At 36.9% G+C, this 21,296-nt stretch overlaps 1 protein-coding gene across 2 annotated transcripts in view; it reads right to left on the bottom strand.

The window, feature by feature from the left end:
* Window positions 1–21,296, bottom strand: part of SCAF8 (SR-related CTD associated factor 8) — an 88,508-nt gene that overhangs the window by 4,689 nt on the left and 62,523 nt on the right. The window contains exon 21 of one of the 2 annotated variants that reach the window (XM_081312646.1): window positions 17,928–19,535. The exons of the other annotated variant lie outside the window; for it this stretch is intronic. The gene's annotated coding sequence lies outside the window, so the exon portion shown is untranslated. Of the gene's footprint in view, window positions 1–17,927; window positions 19,536–21,296 lie in introns of those variants that run through there. 2 annotated transcript variants of the gene reach the window in all.

Genomic DNA, 21,296 nt, shown 5'->3' with positions numbered 1-21,296 from the left:
AGCCAGATGGCTGTGCAAGATGGACCAACTGGCTTGCTTGGTACAAAAGGAACACAGCAAGAAATCAGTCACATTACTTGTTATCAGAGGGACTCTAAAATGTCATATCTTAAACCACATCATTGTTTAAACCAGACTGTGGATATGTTCCAAGAAGAGGTCTTTTTTCAGTCAGTTACAATCACTAGTTCAACTCTAGGTAATTAAACTATGCTGTCAGCATAAGCAAAAGAGGCTCTGTTAAATTTAATTATACTGATGGGCATAAGCAGGGCTTTTTTTCTCATAGAACGCTCAGAACGGAGTTCCGGCACCTTTTTTGGATGGGTAGGCAAGGCGGGTTGTATGACATGTGTGAGTTCCAGCACCTTTTTGTTTTACAAAAAAAGCACTGGGCATAAGCAAAAGAAACCCTATACTGCCAGAAATCAGGGTATCTGCTAGGCAAGAGAAGACCTTCCTCTGTGTGGCTATGGAATGCTCTCTTATTCATTTTCCCCTTGATTTTTTTTTTGTAGAAATTGACTGGGTAGTGTGTTGCCAGCATCTTCTTGTTTACATTACATTGTTTCAATATTCATGGGGTTGGGTTTTCCCTCCACGTTTAGTAAGTTCAAGTTTTTAACTTGCGTCAATGCTGTCTGTTCTTATGTAATCAGCCAATACATGCTTTTCCTCTTCAAGAGTTTATTTGACTTGAAGTAAACCTTTGCCTCCAATTCTGCAGGGCAGGTATAGTCTATCAATATTACTATGGGGATGTAATGCATAATGAATAGTCATTAGCTTTCTTGTTTTTTTGGTCTAAATTGTTCAGTTCTGTTTGTGTCCAGTTAATAATTCCAGCAGTGTATCATATCACAGGAATGGCCCAGGTATTGATGGATTTGATGGTGTTTCCAGCATTCAATTTTGTCTTTACCAATTTTCTAACTCTTTGAACATATTCTTTACTAATCACATTTTTATCTTGTCAATATTCAACTGTAGAATATGCAGGTACTTGTAGGCTTCACCTTTCAGCATTTCAATTCCATTACTGTGTGTGATTTAACCCCTCTTTATTGCTACTGTAGCACATTTCTCCAGGCCAAATTCCATTGCTATAACTGCTATAACTACAAATTTGCAACCAGCAATTTTTCTGCCTTCCACTGGATCATTATTTTCTAAAAGTCATATATTTTTTATTGACACCAGCTATTTCCAAACACTTGATGATCCAACTATGTGGTTAACCAAACTTTTTATAATTAATCCAGACCATATATAAATTGTTTTTTCACCTTTTGCAATTTTCCGAAACCATTTTATCAATCAGAAGTTGATCTTTTCCTTTTATTTCCTTTCTGTTCCACTAAACGATATTATAATCTTCTTAAATTATTTTGGATACCGGTATGTCTGTGAGCAATTTAAACATGTACACAAGAAAGTTATTGGCCTATACCAGGGGTAGGCAACCTCGGCTCTTTTATGTCTCATGGACTTCAACTCCCTTCTGGAGGCAAGTCGTTCCACTGGTTAATTGTTTTCGCTGTCCAAAAATTTCTCCTTAGTTCTAAGTTGCTTTTCTTTTTGAATAATATTCATCTATTGCTTCTTGTCCTGCCTTCAGGTAAATAGGCTGGCCCCCTCTTCTTTGTGGCAGCCCCTTAAATATTGGAACACTGCTAGCATGTCACTTCTAGTCCTTCTTTTCATTAAATTAAAGGTAAAGGTTTCCCCGCACATGCATGCTAGTCATTTCCGACTCTAGGGGCTGGTGCTCATCACCATTTCAAAGCCGAAGACCCAGCATTTGTCCGAGGATGTCTCCGTGGTCATGTGGCCAGCATGACTAGACGCCAAAGGCGCATGGAATGCTGTTACCTTCCTACCGTAGTGGTCCCTATTTTTCTACTTGCGTTTTTACGTGTTTTCGAACTGCTCAGTTGGCAGAAGCTGGGACGAGCAACAGGCGCTCACTCTGTTATGCGGCAGGCGGGATTCGACCCACCAAACTGCCGACCTTCTGATCGACAAGCTCAGCATCCTAACCCACTGAGCCACCGCGTCCCTAATTTAATTCATTAAATTACATATACCCAATTCCTGCAACCATTCTTCATAGGTTTTAACTTCCAGTCCCCTCTTCTCTGTACTCTTCCTAGAATTTCAACATCTTTTTTATATTGTGGTGAACAAAACTGGATGCAATATTCCAAATGTAGTCTTACTAAGGCATTGCCAAGGTTGTTTCAGTGCTGATCTGTAGTGGCTCTATTACTGTTACTTCTTCTAAGTTATCACTTCTATAGCTCATATCAGCTTTTTCATTTATAATATGCAACGTATGTGACTTTCTTCCTCTGCTCTACTATTATTTTGGGGCCTTCCATTTTCACAATTTTTCTGATTTTGTTTCCAGTTCTGCAACCTTGAATATTTTATTTCTAGTACTCTATCTCCTTTGGTCTGGTAATCATTTTTCAGTGGTATTTGATTCTCAGTAATTCTTTTCTAATGTTCAAACAGTCATTTTAAATATCCCTGCTTTGTTGACTCTGATTTATAGCCTTGCCTATGGTTGTTGTTCCTCCATTAATCCTACAGGGCTAAGCTTTGGTTGCCCTTCCATATTTCCTGCATCTCATTGCCTACTTGTTGACAAATGTCCAGGAACTCATGGTCCATGATGACCCAGGTGGCAACAAGGATTCTTCTTCTATTTTCTCACCATATTAAATGGGTTGAGGGATACACTTGTTCTGCTAAGACCTGAAGGGATAACTTTCATTATTATTATGATTCATTGCATAGTCTGCTGGATGTTTAGATTGGCTTTGGCATTTTTATCCACCTATCCAGGCCTTCTGAATCTGGTAGTCTGCTGGATGTTTAGATTGGCTTTGGCATTTTTATCCACCTATCCAGGCCTTCTGAATCTGGGAAAGGCAGATGTTGTTTGCTGGTGTTAAAGGCATTGTCACAGGATGGTAATGATGATAATGATGATTCTGCAACATCATTAGCTCAAAACATTTAAGCAGTTCCAACTGATATGCTAGTTATGAGGTTTACTGGAAAAAAATAAAATTTTCTAGAATTATTGTAGCAGTAACAATATCTGTTACTGCTATGAATAATTAACAGTAACAATATTTGTATGATTGTACCCAAAGCTGAATACAAGGTTACATCTTGAACAAAATGGTTAAAAAATAATGGCCAGATATTAACTGGTACCTACAATTTTAGCTATTCTCTCACAATTTTCCAGTATTGAAAATTTATTACTGACATCTGGATTCAGTTCAATGTGCCCAGACATCTTATTTAGTGATGTTCAGAAGTTAAGCTGATAGCAATGAGGACTGTGTAAACTTTGAAAATTTTCTGAATTTTTGGAATATTGTTTGGGAACTTGCAAAACTGCAGTGCTTCTACAGATATGGTCTAAACCAGGGGTCAGCAACCTGAAATAGTGAAAGAGCCACTCGGAACCGGTTCCCTCACAAAAGGAAAAACTGGGAGCCGCAAAAAATGTGTGCACATGCGCGTACATGCACGCATGTGCAGAACAGGGTTTGACTGAAGAGTGGAGCCAAGGCGAGATATGCACCTACCCTGCATATTTGAATTGATTGGTTGAACTTTTTTAGTCCCACTTTTTTTTTTTTTTTGGACTGCACATGGCAGAGGACTGGGAGCCGCAGGAGATGGCTGAAAGAGCCGCATGCGGCTCCGGAGCCGCGGGTTGCAGACCTGTGGTCTAAACTAAAGTATTGTTAGTCTACCCTTCCCCTCCCCGCCAAAAATCTCTATTTGCCATGAAATAAATTAAAACTGACACACCTACAGTAAATGGTATCCACCAAGTTTTATTCCATAAAGCATAGAGCAGACAATTTGCTTTTGATGTCTGACTTAAGTCTTATAAATAATAAAACACATGAAAACGGCATGGACATAATTGGTACTCTTAGAAATTAAAAGACTTTATTGGATTGTAGTGATCGCTCAAGCAAATTATTTACTGTATTTAGTTATCATGAGTATCTTCGGTTTCATAAGCAGTCAGTCTATTTGAATGGAGAAAAATACTCAGGCACTTTGTGCCATTGTGTGCAGCATAGTGAACAAGAGAAACAAAAGTGGAGAGTAAGCAAAGGAAGAGGTAATAGCCAAGCATGGTAAAGGTAAAGGTAACAATCTCCAAACAGCTTCATATTCCTGGTTGCTAATGTTGTCAAGACATTTATGTACCTTGAATCTGTACTGGGCACAGTGAAAACAGACAATAAAGACATCCTGGAGCAAAACTTAATGCCCAGTGTTAGAAAGCTCTGCCTTAGTCACAGGTCATAGTTCCTCCACTAGGATAATGACCCAAAACATACATCTAAGAAAACTCAAGAATGATTGAAAAGTAAACACTGGAATGTTTTGAAGTGGACTCCTATGAGGCCTGATTTGAATCCAATAGAACATCTATGGAAATAGCTGAAAATCATAGTTGAGAGAAGGAACCCATCAAACTTAAAAGAATTGGAGCAGTTTGCGCAAGATGACTGTGACAAATTGCCAGTTGAGAAATACAGAAGTCTGAACTTGATTGCAGTTACTGCATCAAAAGAGTGTGCTACAAAATATTAGGTTAGGAGTACCAAACATTATGCACATGCCATTTTCAGTTAGTAATTCATAACAATATGCCAAGTCATAAAGGTGGTTTAACAACCATTTGTTCAGCAACTGTTTGACTTTACAAAGGCACTGAACAAGTGGTAGCTATGTCCAATCTCCATACCTATGGCCGCTGCAGCATCCCTGTAGTCACATAATCACAGTCCAGATGCTCAGTGCCTGGCTGGCAGTTATAATACTGCAGTGTCCTCCAATCATGTGACTGTAATTTGTGACCTTTCCTGACAACATCCAAAAAACAAAGTCAATGGGGAAGCTGGCAGGAAGTTGCGATCAATGCGAAGTCCTTGCTTAATGGCCCACATAGTCCTCATTTAACGACTGCAACTGAGACATGGTTTTTTAACATACAACTGCACTGTTTAATGACAAAGTTTCCTGTCCCAATTAGCAACATTAAGCAAGGACTATATGTACATCAAGGGGAAAATCATCCTATTCTAAATATGCATTCAGGTAGGATAGTTTTGGAATTTTGGGTTAAAAGACTTTTCAATATATAGCAACTGTTGGTTGGTTCTTTAAGAACAAGATAGTTAGCCTAACTATTGCTCATTGGACAAAGGATCTTACTTAAAAATACATTTTAATAAAAGTAAATATGCACAGGTCTACAATCTGTATTTCATAAAAGTGAAATAAATTCTAAATAATTGGGTACTGGGAACAATTTCTGAATGATGTCCTCAATATAAAAACCCATAGCATACTACTGTCACTGAACTTCTGTATCCTGTGTTGGGAGCAGAATTTTTCAAGAGCAAAAGTTGAAATGGTATTCATACATAGTAAAAAAAAAGAAAATATTACATAAGTTTCATTAAGTTCCATTAAGACAACACAATGGTTATATGATTTATTTATTTTATGTATGATCTATCTTACAGTTCTTTTACAGAATTCAATAATACATTTTCAGTTAATGAAAATTGAAGTAGATGAGTTATTGATGCAATGTCCAATTATTACAGATACAAAAGAACTCCGGAGAGGATGCCTTTTAAATTCTACTCTATTGTATCACAAAAGCAATAAGCCTCATTTAGACTAATTATAACTTTTTTTTACCTCATAATAGGTTTAGGACTAAGTTTCTGCCTCTACTGATTGTACATGAAAATTAAAATCAGACTAAATGTTATGATATTTCATAGCACAAAAATGGAACAAAAATATGCTATTAGGCCAGCCTGGAACTCTAAAGCTGCTAATTTAAATCTTAATGTTAATTGCATAATAATAATTCCACCTAGAAGACTGCCTGGGTAATTTTTGCATTATTTTTCACCTCTCATTTTATCAACTATTTATTAATCTAAAATAGAATCTAAATTCTATTTTATAAAATTATAGGCCTATAATTAAGGAAAATTCCTCTCTTCTATAGAAGGGAGAACGATGACAAGTTAAATGTTCAAGTGTTCAAACTACTTTAATATGATGTTTTAGGTCCTCTTAGCCATTCCTGTAAGCTAGACTCAGTAAGATGTTAAAAGAAATCTAAGGATTACTGCCCAGTGCTGAGGTGAAATATGAATGAGAAACACCACATTCCCATGTATACACAAGATCAATTAAAAAACATCATATCTTAGCATCTGATTCATTTTTGCAATGTAATAGTACATTGCAAATTCTATGGGAAAAATAATTTGTACTGGATCATAGTAAGATCTCAACATGTGAAGGCAAGAAAGGTTTGAAAAACTTTCTAACTGTAGGATCATTCTTGGATCAACTGTAGGACCTGTTAAAAATTGCTGCTATATTCATATGTACATTTTGTAGTACAATCCATGCATGACTGCTGGGAAGTCCATAGGCTCACTGTTAGAAAAGCTTATATAAGATTAATGATTGAATCTGAACTTGCTTTGGCCAACCATCTGATTTTTGTTCTTCCATCCCCGTTTGTCTCCTCAACTGCAATTCCTTCTGCCAGCATTCTGCAGCCAGTGTCAGAACAAAAAAATTATGTAACTTGTAGGTATAGTAATGCAAATAATAATACTTTATAATTTATTTCAATCTAGTTGTAGGATTTTAATGGTCAAAAGGAGAAGAGAAGCCATATAGCAGTAAGCTAAAGTAAGGTGACTGAGGTTTTAAGAGTTTGCTTGCATTGCCAAATGTAAGCCTGGAGTTTGTAACTCTTTCAACTGTCTGAATTTATTTGGAAGATGGTGTTGTATGGCTACAGTATCTAAACAGAGTATGGTGAAAGCTTTAGTTTACACAGCAGTGTAGCATATTTAAGTGCAATAAATTAAGAAATGCTCAAAATAGCGTATCCCCTAATACAGAGCTGCTCCTATTTTCAGATCTGGAAAATGTAATCCAAAAATTGTGAATATAAAATGAAAATGCCTGGAGGCAAATATGCTTCCTGCAATATGAATAAATTTACTACAAGATAATTTGCAACTTAACACACAGCCTGCTGTGCAAACTCTACAAATGTGGTTAATGTTCAAGCAGTGTTATGTGCATCCAGGCAATTCAGTTAATTCAGTAAACCATCATTCAGTTAACTATACATGAATTACCATGGAAACAAAGCTATTACAAATTGCCTAGAAACTGGACAGTACTTAGCTATGGATCTGGCTATATATTCTTTTATTTTGTTGTTGTTGTTAGTTGCGAAGTCATGTCCGACCCATCGCGACCCTATGGACAACATTCCTCCAGGCCTTCCTGTCCTCTACCATCTTCTGGAGTCCATTTAAGCTCACGCCTACTGCTTCAGTGACTCCATCCAGCCACCTCATTCTCTGTTGTCCCCTTCTTCTATTGCCCTCAATCTTTCCCAGCATTAGGCTCTTCTCCAGTGAGTCCTTCCTTCTCATTAGGTGGCCAAAGTATTTGAGTTTTAGCTTCAGGATCTGGCCTTCTAAAGAGCAGTCAGGGTTGATCTCCTCTAGGACTGACCGGTTTGATCGCCTTGCAGTCCAAGGGACTCGCAGGAGTCTTCTCCAGCACCATAGTTCAAAGGCTTCAATTCTTTGGCGCTCAGCCTTTCTTATGGTCCAACTTTCACAGCCATACATTGCAACTGGGAAGACCATAGCCTTGACTATACGCACTTTTGTTGACAGGGTGATGTCTCTGCTTTTTAGTGTGCTGTCTAGATTTGCCATGGCTTTCCTCCCCAGGAGGAAATCTTTTAATTTCTTGGCTACAGTCCCCATCTGCAGTGATCTTGGAGCCCAGGAAAATAAAATCTGTCACTACCTCCATTTCTTCCCCATCTATTTGCCAGGAATTAAGAGGGCCAGTTGCCATGATCTTGGTTTTCTTAATGTTTAGTTTCAAATTCTTTTATTTACCATTAGTGAAAAGATTATAACTTTTAATTTTATCCAGAATAAACTGGATCATAAAAAATTTAACTCAGTGTCAAATCAGTATATTTTTAATACAGTAATAAAAATGGTTAATATAGAAGGGCTAATCATTTCTCACTTAGAATGTAAGTTTAAATTAAAACAATCCTTATTATTTCAAATCTGCAGTTGTTTTTCCATCTAATTTTTAAATAATAACATATGTTAGTAGTTAGTTGAAGTTTTTATTATTCTGCCAAATTGAACTTCTGCATACTGTTCGCAGTACCACGTAGCAGATGTATGCAGTGAGCCCAAAATATTTATAATCTAGAATACAAAATTGTTTATAAAGTTAAAAAAAGTCACAGTTCTTAGTACAAATACAATATAAGCAGCAGCAGAAGAAGGAAACCTGCGAAGATTACCATATCTGATTGAGACCCTCTGCACAAAGGACCCACCCAGCTTTAGGTCACACTAATGGTATTCAACCCAATTCAATGCCTGGATTTTGAGGGAGAATTGGGAGAAAAAGAGTTCTGCTCCTTAAAAGGTCTAGCATGGAAAAAATATAAATGGGTGTAATACATTTTTTCATGCAATGGATTGAAATGTTTATGTAAACTAGACAATTATAATGGGATTAACTATATCAAGCATCATAGAAATCAATGCAAAGGTTTCAAGTTATGTTCTTTTCAATGCTTACTTAATGCAAATGCAAATATTGGGGTAAATGTAAGAATTGATACTCTTGCTGAATAAAGCACAGCTGAGTAAGGTGAAGGCATAAATGATTAAATCAAGGGTCTTGCTTATAATGTAAATCAGTAACTAGCCCACTGTCCATAACATATGGTCACATAGATGAGATAGTGGGCAACCTTAAGTTGTAAAGAACTGGAAAACTAAAGATGAGTCCTTCAATCTCAGGAACACAATGCTTGATTGGAGAGGCCAGCGATGGTCTGATTGCAAGAGTCTCCCTGATTTGCAACAGCTAGGTTGTTGATAAAATCCAAAACCGAAATATTTTTCATTTTGGCAATAACATTCTGGCATTATCTTTGGTAAAACAATAGATTTTTTTAGAGAACCAGAATGAGAAAACGCCTTCTCAAAACCAGAATCAAAATAGTGAATTCATATCTGTTGGCTTCACTGTGGGAAAATGAATGAATGATTATTCTGATCCGTAGGTGGTCTGGATTTCAAGAAAATCCAGTGCAGAAGTAAAGTAGGACTATTCCATTAATTTTGCTAACTTCCTTTGATTCCTCTTTTCTCCAAAATTTCTATTTAAGCCAATTGTTACAGAAAAGCTGAAACTTTCAGAAGTATTGTGTAAGCTGGCCATTTTCTTCTTTTCTCCTTGCATTGCATCTTTCAGATAGCAGGGATAGTAGTTGCTATTGTTTTTCAGCTAGGAGTAAGTTAAAATAGCTTTAAGCTAAGCAATAAAAATAAATAACATGCACATTTTATCTTTATGCAATGTATGCTCTTCCTGTCTTACTTATTCATGAGCTGCAAGTGATCATATGGAAGCCGGAGGTGACTGAACTGGCATTACCTGTATATATTTTAAAAATTCTGTCAAGGGACGCAAATGCCAGTTTTCATACTAATTCCTGATGTCCTGCCTTTGCACAATAGTTTTTGTTGTTGTTGTTTTAATTCTTGCTTCTTTTCTTCCATATCTTTTCCATCCAGTCTCTTGTTTGGATGTACTTCAGAATCTTGGCAAAAAGATGGAAAGTATCTCAAATAGTTAAATGAATCTTGCAGTTAGTCATTTGCCAGAGGACAGGGAGTAATAATTACTTTCAGATGAAACACTAACCAGATGCTCTAATCAAGCAACTGTGTATATGTGAGTGTGTACAAACATGTACGCTTGTAACTTTTCCTGTACTTATTTATACAGCATGTGAGGAAATACGTGAGAAATGACATTTAATCATGAAACAGATTTCCTTGTATTAAGCTACTATAATTAATTCTTACAATCTGTTCAATTGTCAAACAAAAGTCCACATAAGATGACAACTCTTAGATATTCCAAGTCATCGCACACAACTCTCATGAGCTGATTTGAAAGCACTGTTAAAGAGCTGAAAGCTCAGATATCAATACATTTTCAGTTCATGGATTAAATCTCCAGGGGTTTAAACTTAATGCAAAATTTTGCTACTTATTTTTTAAAATAGCTGTAGCACCAAAGTGGGTAATGTTACCGTATTGGGAGTGGGCTTCAAATTCTCCGTTTTCAGAGATGAGGTAAGAGTGGTGAGCAAAATACAATATGCAAAGCATAAAAAAAGTATGGCCCTGCCATATGTTAGGGCTTGAGGAAAAAAAGAACCCAGCATTTAAAAAAAGACTCAAAAAATTAGGCTTTAGAATCCCCAATTTAGGAAGACCCACATTTCTACCTTTAAGATTCTTTTTGCCCATATTAGAGCAAATATTTTCACTTTTTGCCGCATCATACCAAAAGGCAAAAAATCTACTGCCTTTGGAATACAGAGTATAGGAGGATCTTCTTGATATATTCCTAAAAATATGTTAGTTTAACTACATATATAGTGTTTTATGGTAGAGATTGGCACTGTAGAACTAATTGGACCAAGGACCCAATTCTTTCTAATAATTTATTATTTAAAGAATCTCCCAGGATGACTGGAATCGCTTCAAACCAAAACGCTCACTTCTAGCTTCACCCTTATTTCTCAAAATATGTCTCTGCCCAAAGCCACTCCAGCTAAAGATGCTAGCAGGCTGCAATATAAAGTCTCCTAGATCATTTATTTATTAAAGAAAGTAGCTGGAAAGTAAATAACAGGATTATATCTAGACTAGATAGGTGGGCTGCAAGAAGTATAGTTGTGTGGGGCTAGGGTGGGTGGGGTAGAATACACAGAGAAAAGGATGATTGAGAGATGAGTAAACAGGGAGAAAGTAGGCAGAATACATGGGGAAGGGAGAAAAAAATCATGTGTAAATAAATATATTTATGTAAATGTAGAGAAAAGGAGTATATGCCCACATTCCTATAAAAAATGGGCAGTTAGTTCTGAACGGTATGCGGGATACTCTTCCACAATTCTTAATTTCCCTATATCCTAGAAAGATTATTAGCTTACGTATATTTAGGGGAAACTAGGCTATCCTATGGTATACTGTAAGGGAAAGGATGAGGCAAATATTGTTATGTATACTGTACTAAGCTTTACAATGTCATGCCTACTAATTACTAGGTAATATTTCTTGATAAACATAGAAAGTCTATGTTTCAATACAAAAACACAAAATACAATTAGTATTTTGCAATAGCTGTGCAAATTACCAGTAATGACAAATCAATAAAAACACAAATTTAAGGCAAATGAAGATTTAAGTTCTACAAAAGTGTTAATTCTATCAATCAACTTTTAATTCTATTTATTTTGGATTTCTGTCTTGTCCATTAACCCAAATACTGGCAAGTAATAAAAGCATATCATATAAAATCTTTCGGTGATGTAATTTGATTCTTTTTGCTAGCTATTTTTAACTGTTAAAATGAACGGATGTAAAAAAATGACATTGCCATAAGTGTATACTAAGGCCACCCAGGAAGTAGATGAACTTTTTGCTAGTTAGTTAACTAAAGTATGTAGGAAGCACATCAAAATAGTAATGGGGGCCTTTAATTAACCTGACATCAACTGGGAAACAAACTCTGTGCCAAGTGGAAGATCAAACAGATTCCTGACAAACCTAGCACACAACTTTGTCTCCCAAAAAGTAGAGACGGGAACTAGGGAATCAGCCATATTGGACTTAATTCTCACTAAAAGAGATGAAATAATAGAAGGTGTTGAAGACACAGGAACCTTGGGGGGAAGTGACCATGCAATGTTGGAATTCAACATTATGCAAGCACAAGCAATAGAACATAGTCAAACTAGAGTTTTGGACTTCAAGTGAGCAAATTTCAATAAAGATGTTGAAACTCTAGAAAGAGTGTAGAGAAGAGCAACAAAGATGATCAAGGGACTGGAGGCTAAACCATATAAAGAACAGTTGCTAGAATTGGGTATGTCTAGTTCAATGAAGAGAAGGACTAGGGCTGACATGATAGCAGTATTCCAATATCTCAGGGGCTGCCTGCCATAAAAAAGAGGGAGTCAAGCTATTCTCCAAAGACCTGACAGCAGGACAAGAAGCAATGGATGGAAACTAATCAAAGAGAGAAGCAACCTAGAACTAAGGAGAAATTTCCTGATAGAACAATTAACCAGTGGAACAACCTGCCTCCAGAAGCTGTGAATGCTCCAACACTGGGTTGTTGTTGTTGTTGTTATTATTGTTGTTGTTGTTATTCATCACACAGTCAGCCAGATGTTTAGACTGGATTTGGCATTTTTGTCTACCTATCGAGTTCTTACCAAGGACCTGGGATAGGCAGATGTGGATGTTTGAATTGATGGTATTACAGATATCGTCGCAGGATGGAAGCTGTTCCTAATAATGCCACCTTTTGCAATTGACTGATGGCGAATTTGTCAATGCCAATGGTGTCCAAGTGGTGCTCCAGTTGTTTTGGGATTGCACCCAAGACGCCTATTAGTATGGTACTATATTATTGATCATTGTACAGTCAGCCAGATGTTCAGAATGGATTTGGCATTTTTGTCTACCTATCGAGTCCTTACTAAGGACCTGGGATAGGCAGATGTGGATGTTTGATGGTATTATAGATATCATTGAAGGATGGAAGAAGTTCCTAGTAAGGCCACCTTTTGAAATTGACTAATGGTGAATTTGTAAATGCCAATGGTGTTCAAGTGGTGCTCCAGTTGTTTTGGGATTGTACCCAAGGTGCCTTTTACTATTGATACTACCCTTGCTTGCCTTTGCCACAGTCTTTCTATTTCTATTTGTAGGTCTTTGTATTTTGTTATCTTCTCCAGTTCTTTCTCGTCTATTCTGCTGTCTCCAGGCACTGCCACGTCCACTATCCAGACTTTTTTGTCTTTCTTATCGACAATTGTTAAATCCGGGGTGTTGTGTTGCAGGTGCTTGTCTGTTTGAATTCTGAAGTCCCAGAGCAGTTTAACTTTTATCATTTTCTATGACTTTCTCTATTTTATGATCCCACCAGTTCTTGCTTACAGGCAAATGATATTTCTTCCAGATCTTCCAATTCACCATTGTTGCTACTTTGTCATGCCGCTGCTTGTAGTCAGTCTGTGCGATCTTCTTGCAGCAGCTTACCAGGTGGTCCAATGTTTCTTCAGCTTCTTTGCATAGGCTGCACTTACTGTCTGTTGCTGTCTTCTCAATTTTGACTTTGTATGCATTTGTCCTTAAGGCTCGCTCTTGTGCAGCCAGAATTAGTCCCTCGGTCTCTTTCTTCAACTTTCCTGCTCTTAGCCATTGCCAGGTCTTGTTATTATCTGCTTTCCCAGCTATTTTTTTTTTAAATGTACTGGCCATGTAGTGCTTTGTCTTCCCATCATCATTATTGATCATTGCACAGTCAGCCAGATGTTCAGACTGGATTTGGCATTTTTGTCTACCTATTGAGTCCTTACCAAGGACCTGGGATAGGCAGATGTGGATGTTTGATGGTATTACAGATATCATTGCAGGATGGAAGCAGTTCCTAGTAAGGCCACCTTTTGCAATTGACTAATGGCGAATTTGTCAATGCCAATGGTGTTCAAGTGGTGCTCCTGTTGTTTTGGGATTGCACCCAAGGCGCCTATTACTATTGGTACTACCCTTGCTTGCATTTGCCACAGTCTTTCTATTTCTATTTGTAAGTCTTTGTATTTTGTTATCTTCTCCAGTTCTTTCTCATCTATTCTTTTGTCTCCAGGCACTGCCATGTCCACTAATCAGACTTTTTGTCATTATTATTATTATTATTATTATTGTTATTATTATTATTATTATTATTATTATTATTATTATTATTATTATTATTATTTGGTAGTAATTGATCAGGAGAAATTTATTGTAACTGATCAGGAGAAAACATGGAGTCATAATGGACAGTTCAATAAAAATAAAAATCCAGTGTGTATCCATATAAAACAAAAATAAATTCCATGCTATTAGGAAGACAATTGGAAATAACAACAGTATAATAGTAACAGTAATAATAATTGAAACTGCATTTGGAGTATTATATGCATCTGAAAAGAATTTTAAGAACTGGGAAAATTGCAAGAACTAAAAATATTAGCAGAGGAATAGGAGGAATTCCTCTGCAAGGAAATACTAGTGTCTGGAATTTTTTAGATTGGAGTAAAGGTGGGCAAGGGAAGCTAACAGAGGTATATAAGCTCATACATAATATAGATTGTAGAGCTAGAACTAGCCACTCAATAAACATAATGAAGGACATTCAGGACCAATAAAGTACTTGCTTGCACAACTTAACTTGTGGCTTTCTTTGGTGCTGTACTATGGTGCACTTTAAAATACCTTTAAAAAGGAATTGGACAAATTTATGAAAGATCAGGTTATCACTGGCTGATTATTTGCTCCAGAATCACAGAAAGCAAAACTAGTTACTAAAAAAAGCAGAACAGGTTATTATCCTCCTGTCCATCTAAGCCTGAACATAACTGGTTTGTTACTGTGGTACACAAAATGCTTAACTACTTGTGCACTGGAAAGAGTGCAAAAAAGAGCAACAAAAATGATTAAGGGGCTGAAGGCCAACACATATGAAGAATGGTTGCAGGAATTGAATATGTCTACTCTAGTGAAAAGGACTAGGAATGATATGATAGCAATGTTCCAGTATTTGAGGGGCTACCACAAAGAAGAGAGGGGTCAACCTATTTTCCAAAGCACAGAAGGCAAGACAATAAACAATGGATGGAAACTAATCAAGGAGAGAAGCAACCTAGAACTAAGGAGAAATTTCCTAACAGCGAGAACAATTAACTAGTCAAATGGCTTGCCTTCAAAAGTTGTGGGTGTTCCATCATTGGAGGTTTTAAGAAGAGAGTGGACAGCCACTTGTCTGAAATGGTATAGGGTTTCCTAATAAAGCAAAGAGTTGGAGTAGATGACCCCCAAAGTCCCTTCCAACTCTGTTATTCTGTTATTATTAAGCCATCAGCCTGATCTAGATTTCCTTGTGTGATTTTATGTAAAGAGGGCAGATGTTCCTGTATTGCCTGGGAGTTTTTGTTCAAAACATCTTGAGGGCACTACACTGAAAAAGGTAAACGGCAATAGAGAACTTAGTATGACATGATTGGATTAATACCTCAAGGAATCTTCACTAACCTATCCTTAATTTGAGGAAGGTTAGGGCTATTAGATTTGGATTGCAAAAATCCAGATGACACTTAGATCTGCAGAGGAATTGGATTTTTGCTATCTAGTAACATCTGATAGGATGTTCCAAAGTATGTCATGTCCACATTTAAGATACAAACAATTAACATATTCTAAATTGTACTTACAAAGGCCTCATATTATTATTAAGTGTCAAGGAAACCTGCTTACAGTCTATAATGTGACATGAGGCAGAAATACCAACTGGTAGGCCTTCTATACAGTATGAATATCATAAACTTCATAAAGCTTTTAAAACAACACTATACCAGAATGTGTATTTCTTGTAAGAATCTGAGGGATTTTTATTGTTTATCTTGCTTTTATTCTGCATTTTTAGTCTTTTTGTATATCACCTAGAGCAGGGGTAGGCAACCTTGGCTCTTTTATGACTCATGGACTTTAGCTCCCAGAATTCCTGAGCCACGAGTTGAAGTCCACGGGTCATAAAAGAACCAAGGTTGCCTACCCCGACCTAGAATGTCTATGGATAGGGACAGGTTACAAAAAACTGAAATAAATAAACAAAGCACATAAGCAAGCTTACATGTTAATTTTAACTGTCAGAATTCTCAGCAATAACCATGCTGTTTGGAAATTCAGGAAGCTGAAGTCTATGTATTTGCAAGATGCTCTCATATTGGCAAAAGCTGCTTTAAATAGAATAGTTTTGGAAAGAGCAGGTACATAATGCATCTTCCTTTAGAAAATGGCAAATATTTGATACCTTAAAAATACCACCACTGTGCTTCATCCAACTCAGTGGGAGTTACTTCCAAGGAAATAACGTACAACAAAAATATTGTGCTCATGGGCATTTATAACATTCAACATTGTTGAAATGGTGGTGGCAGATCAATTCCAACAGATTCTACATGAATAGAATTGGGTGTTGTTTGGAGACAGAATTGTTTTTTTCACCTCATTCAGGACTTGGATGGGGAAAGTGCACCTCTCCCGATCTCTTTAGATACTTCATCAGCTTTTGATGTCATCTAAAATAGTATCTTGTTGGATTGCCTTCTGTGGTTGGAGATTGGAGGCATTGGTGGGCGATTTCAGGCAGCTGATGTAGGGAACAAAGGTTGGCTTGGTGGACCTACTTTGCGGAATTCCAAAAATCAGTCTTCTGCCTCTTGTTTTTTAATATCTATATGAAGCCACTGAGGTCATCTGACAGTTTAGGATGGGGTATCGTTATTACGCTGATAATATCTAACTGCACATTGCTACCCTGTAGGAAACATGCAGCCAACATCTTGTCCCAGTGTCTGGAGGTTGTCAAGGTCTATATGGGAAACAGGTTGAAGCTGAACACAAAAAAGACAGCAGTACTGCTTGTTCACTGAGGTTCTCCATTAACATCAATGTTGTCTCTGTGTAGGTATGCACTAGCCATGAAAGAGAGGTTTAGGATCTGGGAATCCTTCTGTGGCTAGTACAACATATGGAAGCTGTTGCTAGCCATTTTAATTGATGCATCAACTGTGGCCTTATCTAGTGCTTAGAGGATTTCAATAACTCATGTCGTTTATTAAGAATACAAAGTTCTAGATGTCAAAATGTCTACATTTCAGGGGAAAAGGCAGAAGTACCCTATTTTTCTCTTAAAAATTTGTCTTAAAAGTATAGTGATTAATTAGCAGAATCAGAGAGGATGAAATTAGAATTGAGTTAATACTCGTTTTTCCAGGTGAACATTCGTAGTGGCAAAAATATTCCTTAGAATATGGTCAGCATTTCAGCTATTTCAATATTAGTTTGTATTACATACTGAAATGATTGACAGCTGAAGTTAGGAGAAATAATGAATATTTCAATGTAAAAAGGTATTAAATCCACCTTAGCTAGACTCAGCACAATCACCTAATGCAAAAATATCTTTATCAGGGATCATCAATGCTGCACCTCACATTATACTTAAAAGATGTGTATCTTTTAAAGAAAAATAGGGGGAAATATTTCAAGATAACCAACTCCTTAAAGTCGTGTTATATGAGATTTCATGAGATTTGAGAAACACATTCGCATTTTCAATTTTTGGAATTCTCGAGGAAGATTTCATAGGATTTCACCTATCTAAAAATAATTTTTTCTCTCTATGTTTTGCAATTGTGCAATCACTGAAGATTGCATAGTAGAACCTACAATGAGTTTGGACAGCTACATGGGGAGAATGACGTTTGATGTCATGGGTATGCCACAACTTAGATATTTGCATTAAAGATTTAGACGCAAGTACATAAGGATGTCATTTATGTGATGTCGCTGCCCATGTGTCTTCATTTTGATAAGCCTGCTGTGTCACTCACCATGTGTCACTCACAATGTTGCTGATCCAATATATATGAATGCATTGAATTCATTGTCAACAACAGATCAGGTAATTCTAGATCAAGAATATTGGAGTCAGCTGAAATAGCAGAGAAGAGCTGTAAAACCAATGAATTATGAGAAAGTTCTCAGACTCAGCTCCTGGCAGATTTTGAAAAAGCTTCTGACTGAAGTTCGTGATAAGCTCATGCCAATGAGCATAAAGAATACTCGATTCACATATAAGCACAACAGTGGTTTATTAGATAAGTCACAATTGATTGAGTTAATATATATGGGTAGTTCATTTCATACACTAATCCAAAATCGAATAACAGAATGGCTTACTGTAATGTGTTACTGTAATGTGTTAATCCAGCCACTCTAAAGTTACTTCCTATGTTTCTATGCTCTAGGTCAGAATCTGAATTGGTCAATATGTATTTTCTTTCTTACAGTGAACCATTGTTGCTATTATATATGGCAGGAAAGAATCCCCTTTATTTCAGGAATGGCATTTCAGAACCAGGAAACTTCTAATGCATGTACAGAATGTTGCTGTCAATCATTGGGCCCTAGCTATGTGCAGGCTTAAAAATACATTAGAAGTATTTTTATTATGTTTATGAATGGAAGGGAAAAAAATGCCAATCTTGTGAAGTGGTAGTCAGTTGGCTGACTGCATCAGCTAATTTGCATGCAGAGAGGCACAATAAGAAACAACAACTTCAGTTATTTGTAAAGACAGTTTTATTAGAAGTGATTTCACTAGAAATATAGCTAGTGATTGTAAAGGGCAAGGCTACTGGCCAAAATTGACAGGTATAGACCGAAGATTTAAGAGATGAGGAACATCCACGCTCCATGGCTAACGTCATGATCATTCAAGAAATTAAGGACTTCATATCAATCCAGCAAAGTAAAATTTCCAAGTGTCCCCAAAGCCTACTTTTTCCAGAATCATTTGAAAATATACATAATGTAGGGCAGGGGTCCTCAACCTTGACAACTTTAAGACTTGTGGACTTCAACTCCCACCTTTGCTGGCTGAGGAATTCTGGGAGTTGAAGTCCACAAGTCTTAAACTTGCCAAGGTTGAGGACCCCTGATGTAGGGAACAGCAGATAATGGTACACAGAGGTGTGTTAAGAAACTACACTTTTAAAAAATACTTCAAACAGTTAGACCAAGACTATGTGAAGTAAATTGCCTTCATATACTTTAAGATCCGTACAAAAGGCCCTTCTGAAAGTGTCCCCACTTTCAGAGGTTTGTCTATTGAACAGATGGGAGACAAAATTTTGCTGTGTTGCTCCCAGTTTACTAACTGTATTCTCTTGGAGATGAATTGCCTTTAGGAAGTCTGTAAATAGGTCTTTCTTTTGCTTGGCCTTTGGTAGTGAAAATTATATTATTCATGTTTTCATTTACATTTCTACATATTTTCTGTAGTTTGCTTTTGCGTGTACCTGTATTGTTTCAAAATGTAAATGCCTTGAGTGTTTCCCAAAGGTACTTTTCAAAAGCCAACTGGGCTTTCTTGAACTGGAACAAGAAAGTCCAGTTGCCTTTTGGGACAACCATGACCTGGATGATTGAGAATCTCCATCAACACCTCGAGTGTTTATTCAAACAGAAAAATCAGCACATAGAATAAGAAAAAAAATGAAGAAAAAAAACATACAGAAGAAAAATCCCTTGTATGAGTAGAAAGTGTTCTCATTTGCACAAGGGAAAATCTCCAGCTGTCACTGATCTCCTTTCTCAATTGGTCTTTCTGGGTCTAAGTAACAGCAGCAGGCAAGACGCAGAAAAACCTTGTCATTCAAGTGGAAGCAATTGCAGTTGTGCTTTCATCTATACAATTTGGGGAGGAAAAATAAAAGCTTTCATTTTTGTTGTTTGTTGCACTTTGGCAGCAACCACAGCCTTTGGTTCTACCAGTGTGTTCTGTTTTAGGAGATTAATTGACCACAACACATAGTAAATAAAAATCCTACCCTATATCTAGATGTGAACTATTAGAAATTTTACAATTTTTTATGGATTGGGCAATAAAGAATTACTGTAATAAACTTCATCATGTTTATCAAAGGCTATTTAACATATGAGACCTGAATAGCAATTAACAAGACAACTTCAGTCTATAAGGTGCTACAAAGGGTAATTTGAAAAACCTGTGATCTATCTGCAATCAGATGTTTATCTACATGAGGTGGTACGAATGTAGGAAAATCACTGCATGATTAAGAACGGAGCAAATAAATATTTATTATAAATTCTGATGCTTTTTTAAAACTAGAAATGTTATCTATTACATAACATAGCACTACATTTTAGGTCATCAGACTGGTTAATATTAAGAGTTGCTTATGTGAGGTACTACACAGTACCTCAGTCACTAGGGACGGTAAGATGAGAACACCTTTTTGAAACTCCTTAAGGCAGTCACACCTGGTTTTGGCTTTGTACAGCTATTGCTTCTTTTTAATCACAGGAAAGATACATTTAGTTTAAGAGAATGCATTCATTCCCCATCATGAAGCACCTAAGAAGATCAAGATCTTCTTGCAAGTGATAAATATTTTAATTATATTTTAATTAAAGTTGTATGTGTGTGTATGTGTATGTATGTGTATGTGTATATATATATATATATATATATATATATATATATGTTTAAGTATTTGTCAAGGCTTTTTGAATGGACCTTGCTAATTAACTCTTTCATTCCTGTTTTGGCCCGGCTCAGGGCTTATCCACAGGAACTAGTCAACTTATGACAGCTCATTATTTGTGCAAATTATTCAAATTGCTAATAAAGAATTTGGGAGGCTAAGATGATCATTTCGAACTCATTTATGTTCTCATCAGTTAGTCATACCCTTTATCTGAGATTCGAACCCGGGCTGATTGTATATCAGGGAGTGTTTTAACCTCCTGAGCCACGGGGTTCTTTCTCTCTTATATTAGCTGGAAGGCAAGGCAAATGTATGTTTAAGTATTTGTCAAGGCTTTTTGAATGGACCTTGCTAATTAACTCTTTCATTCCTGTTTTGGCCCGGCTCAGGGCTTATCCACAGGAACTAGTCAACTTATGACAGCTCATTATTTGTGCAAATTATTCAAATTGCTAATAAAGAATTTGGGAGGCTAAGATGATCATTTCGAACTCATTTATGTTCTCATCAGTTAGTCATACCCTTTATCTGAGATATATATATAATGTATGTATATATATATAATGTATGTATATATATATGTATATAAAAGGGACGCGGTGGCTCAGTGGGTTAGGACGCTGAGCTTGTCGATCGGAAGGTCGGCAGTTTGGCGGGTCGAATCCCGAGTGCCGCGTAACAGAGTGAGCGCCTGTTACTCGTCCCAGCTTCTGCCAACCTAGCAGTTCGAAAGCATGTAAAAATGCAAGTAGAAAAATAGGGACCACTACGGTGGGAAGGTAACAGCGTTCCGTGCGCCTTTGGCGTCTAGTCATGCCGGCCACATGACCACGGAGACGTCCTCGGACAAGCGCTGGCTCTTCGGCTTTGAAACGGAGATGAGCACCGGCCCCTAGAGTCGGAAACGACTAGCACGCATGTGCGGGGGAACCTTTAC

This window comes from Vipera berus, assembly GCF_964194415.1.
Source record: "Vipera berus genome assembly, chromosome: 1".
In the NCBI taxonomy this organism is placed as follows: Eukaryota; Metazoa; Chordata; class Lepidosauria; order Squamata; family Viperidae; genus Vipera; species Vipera berus.
This window is presented reverse-complemented; position numbering and strand designations above follow the sequence as displayed.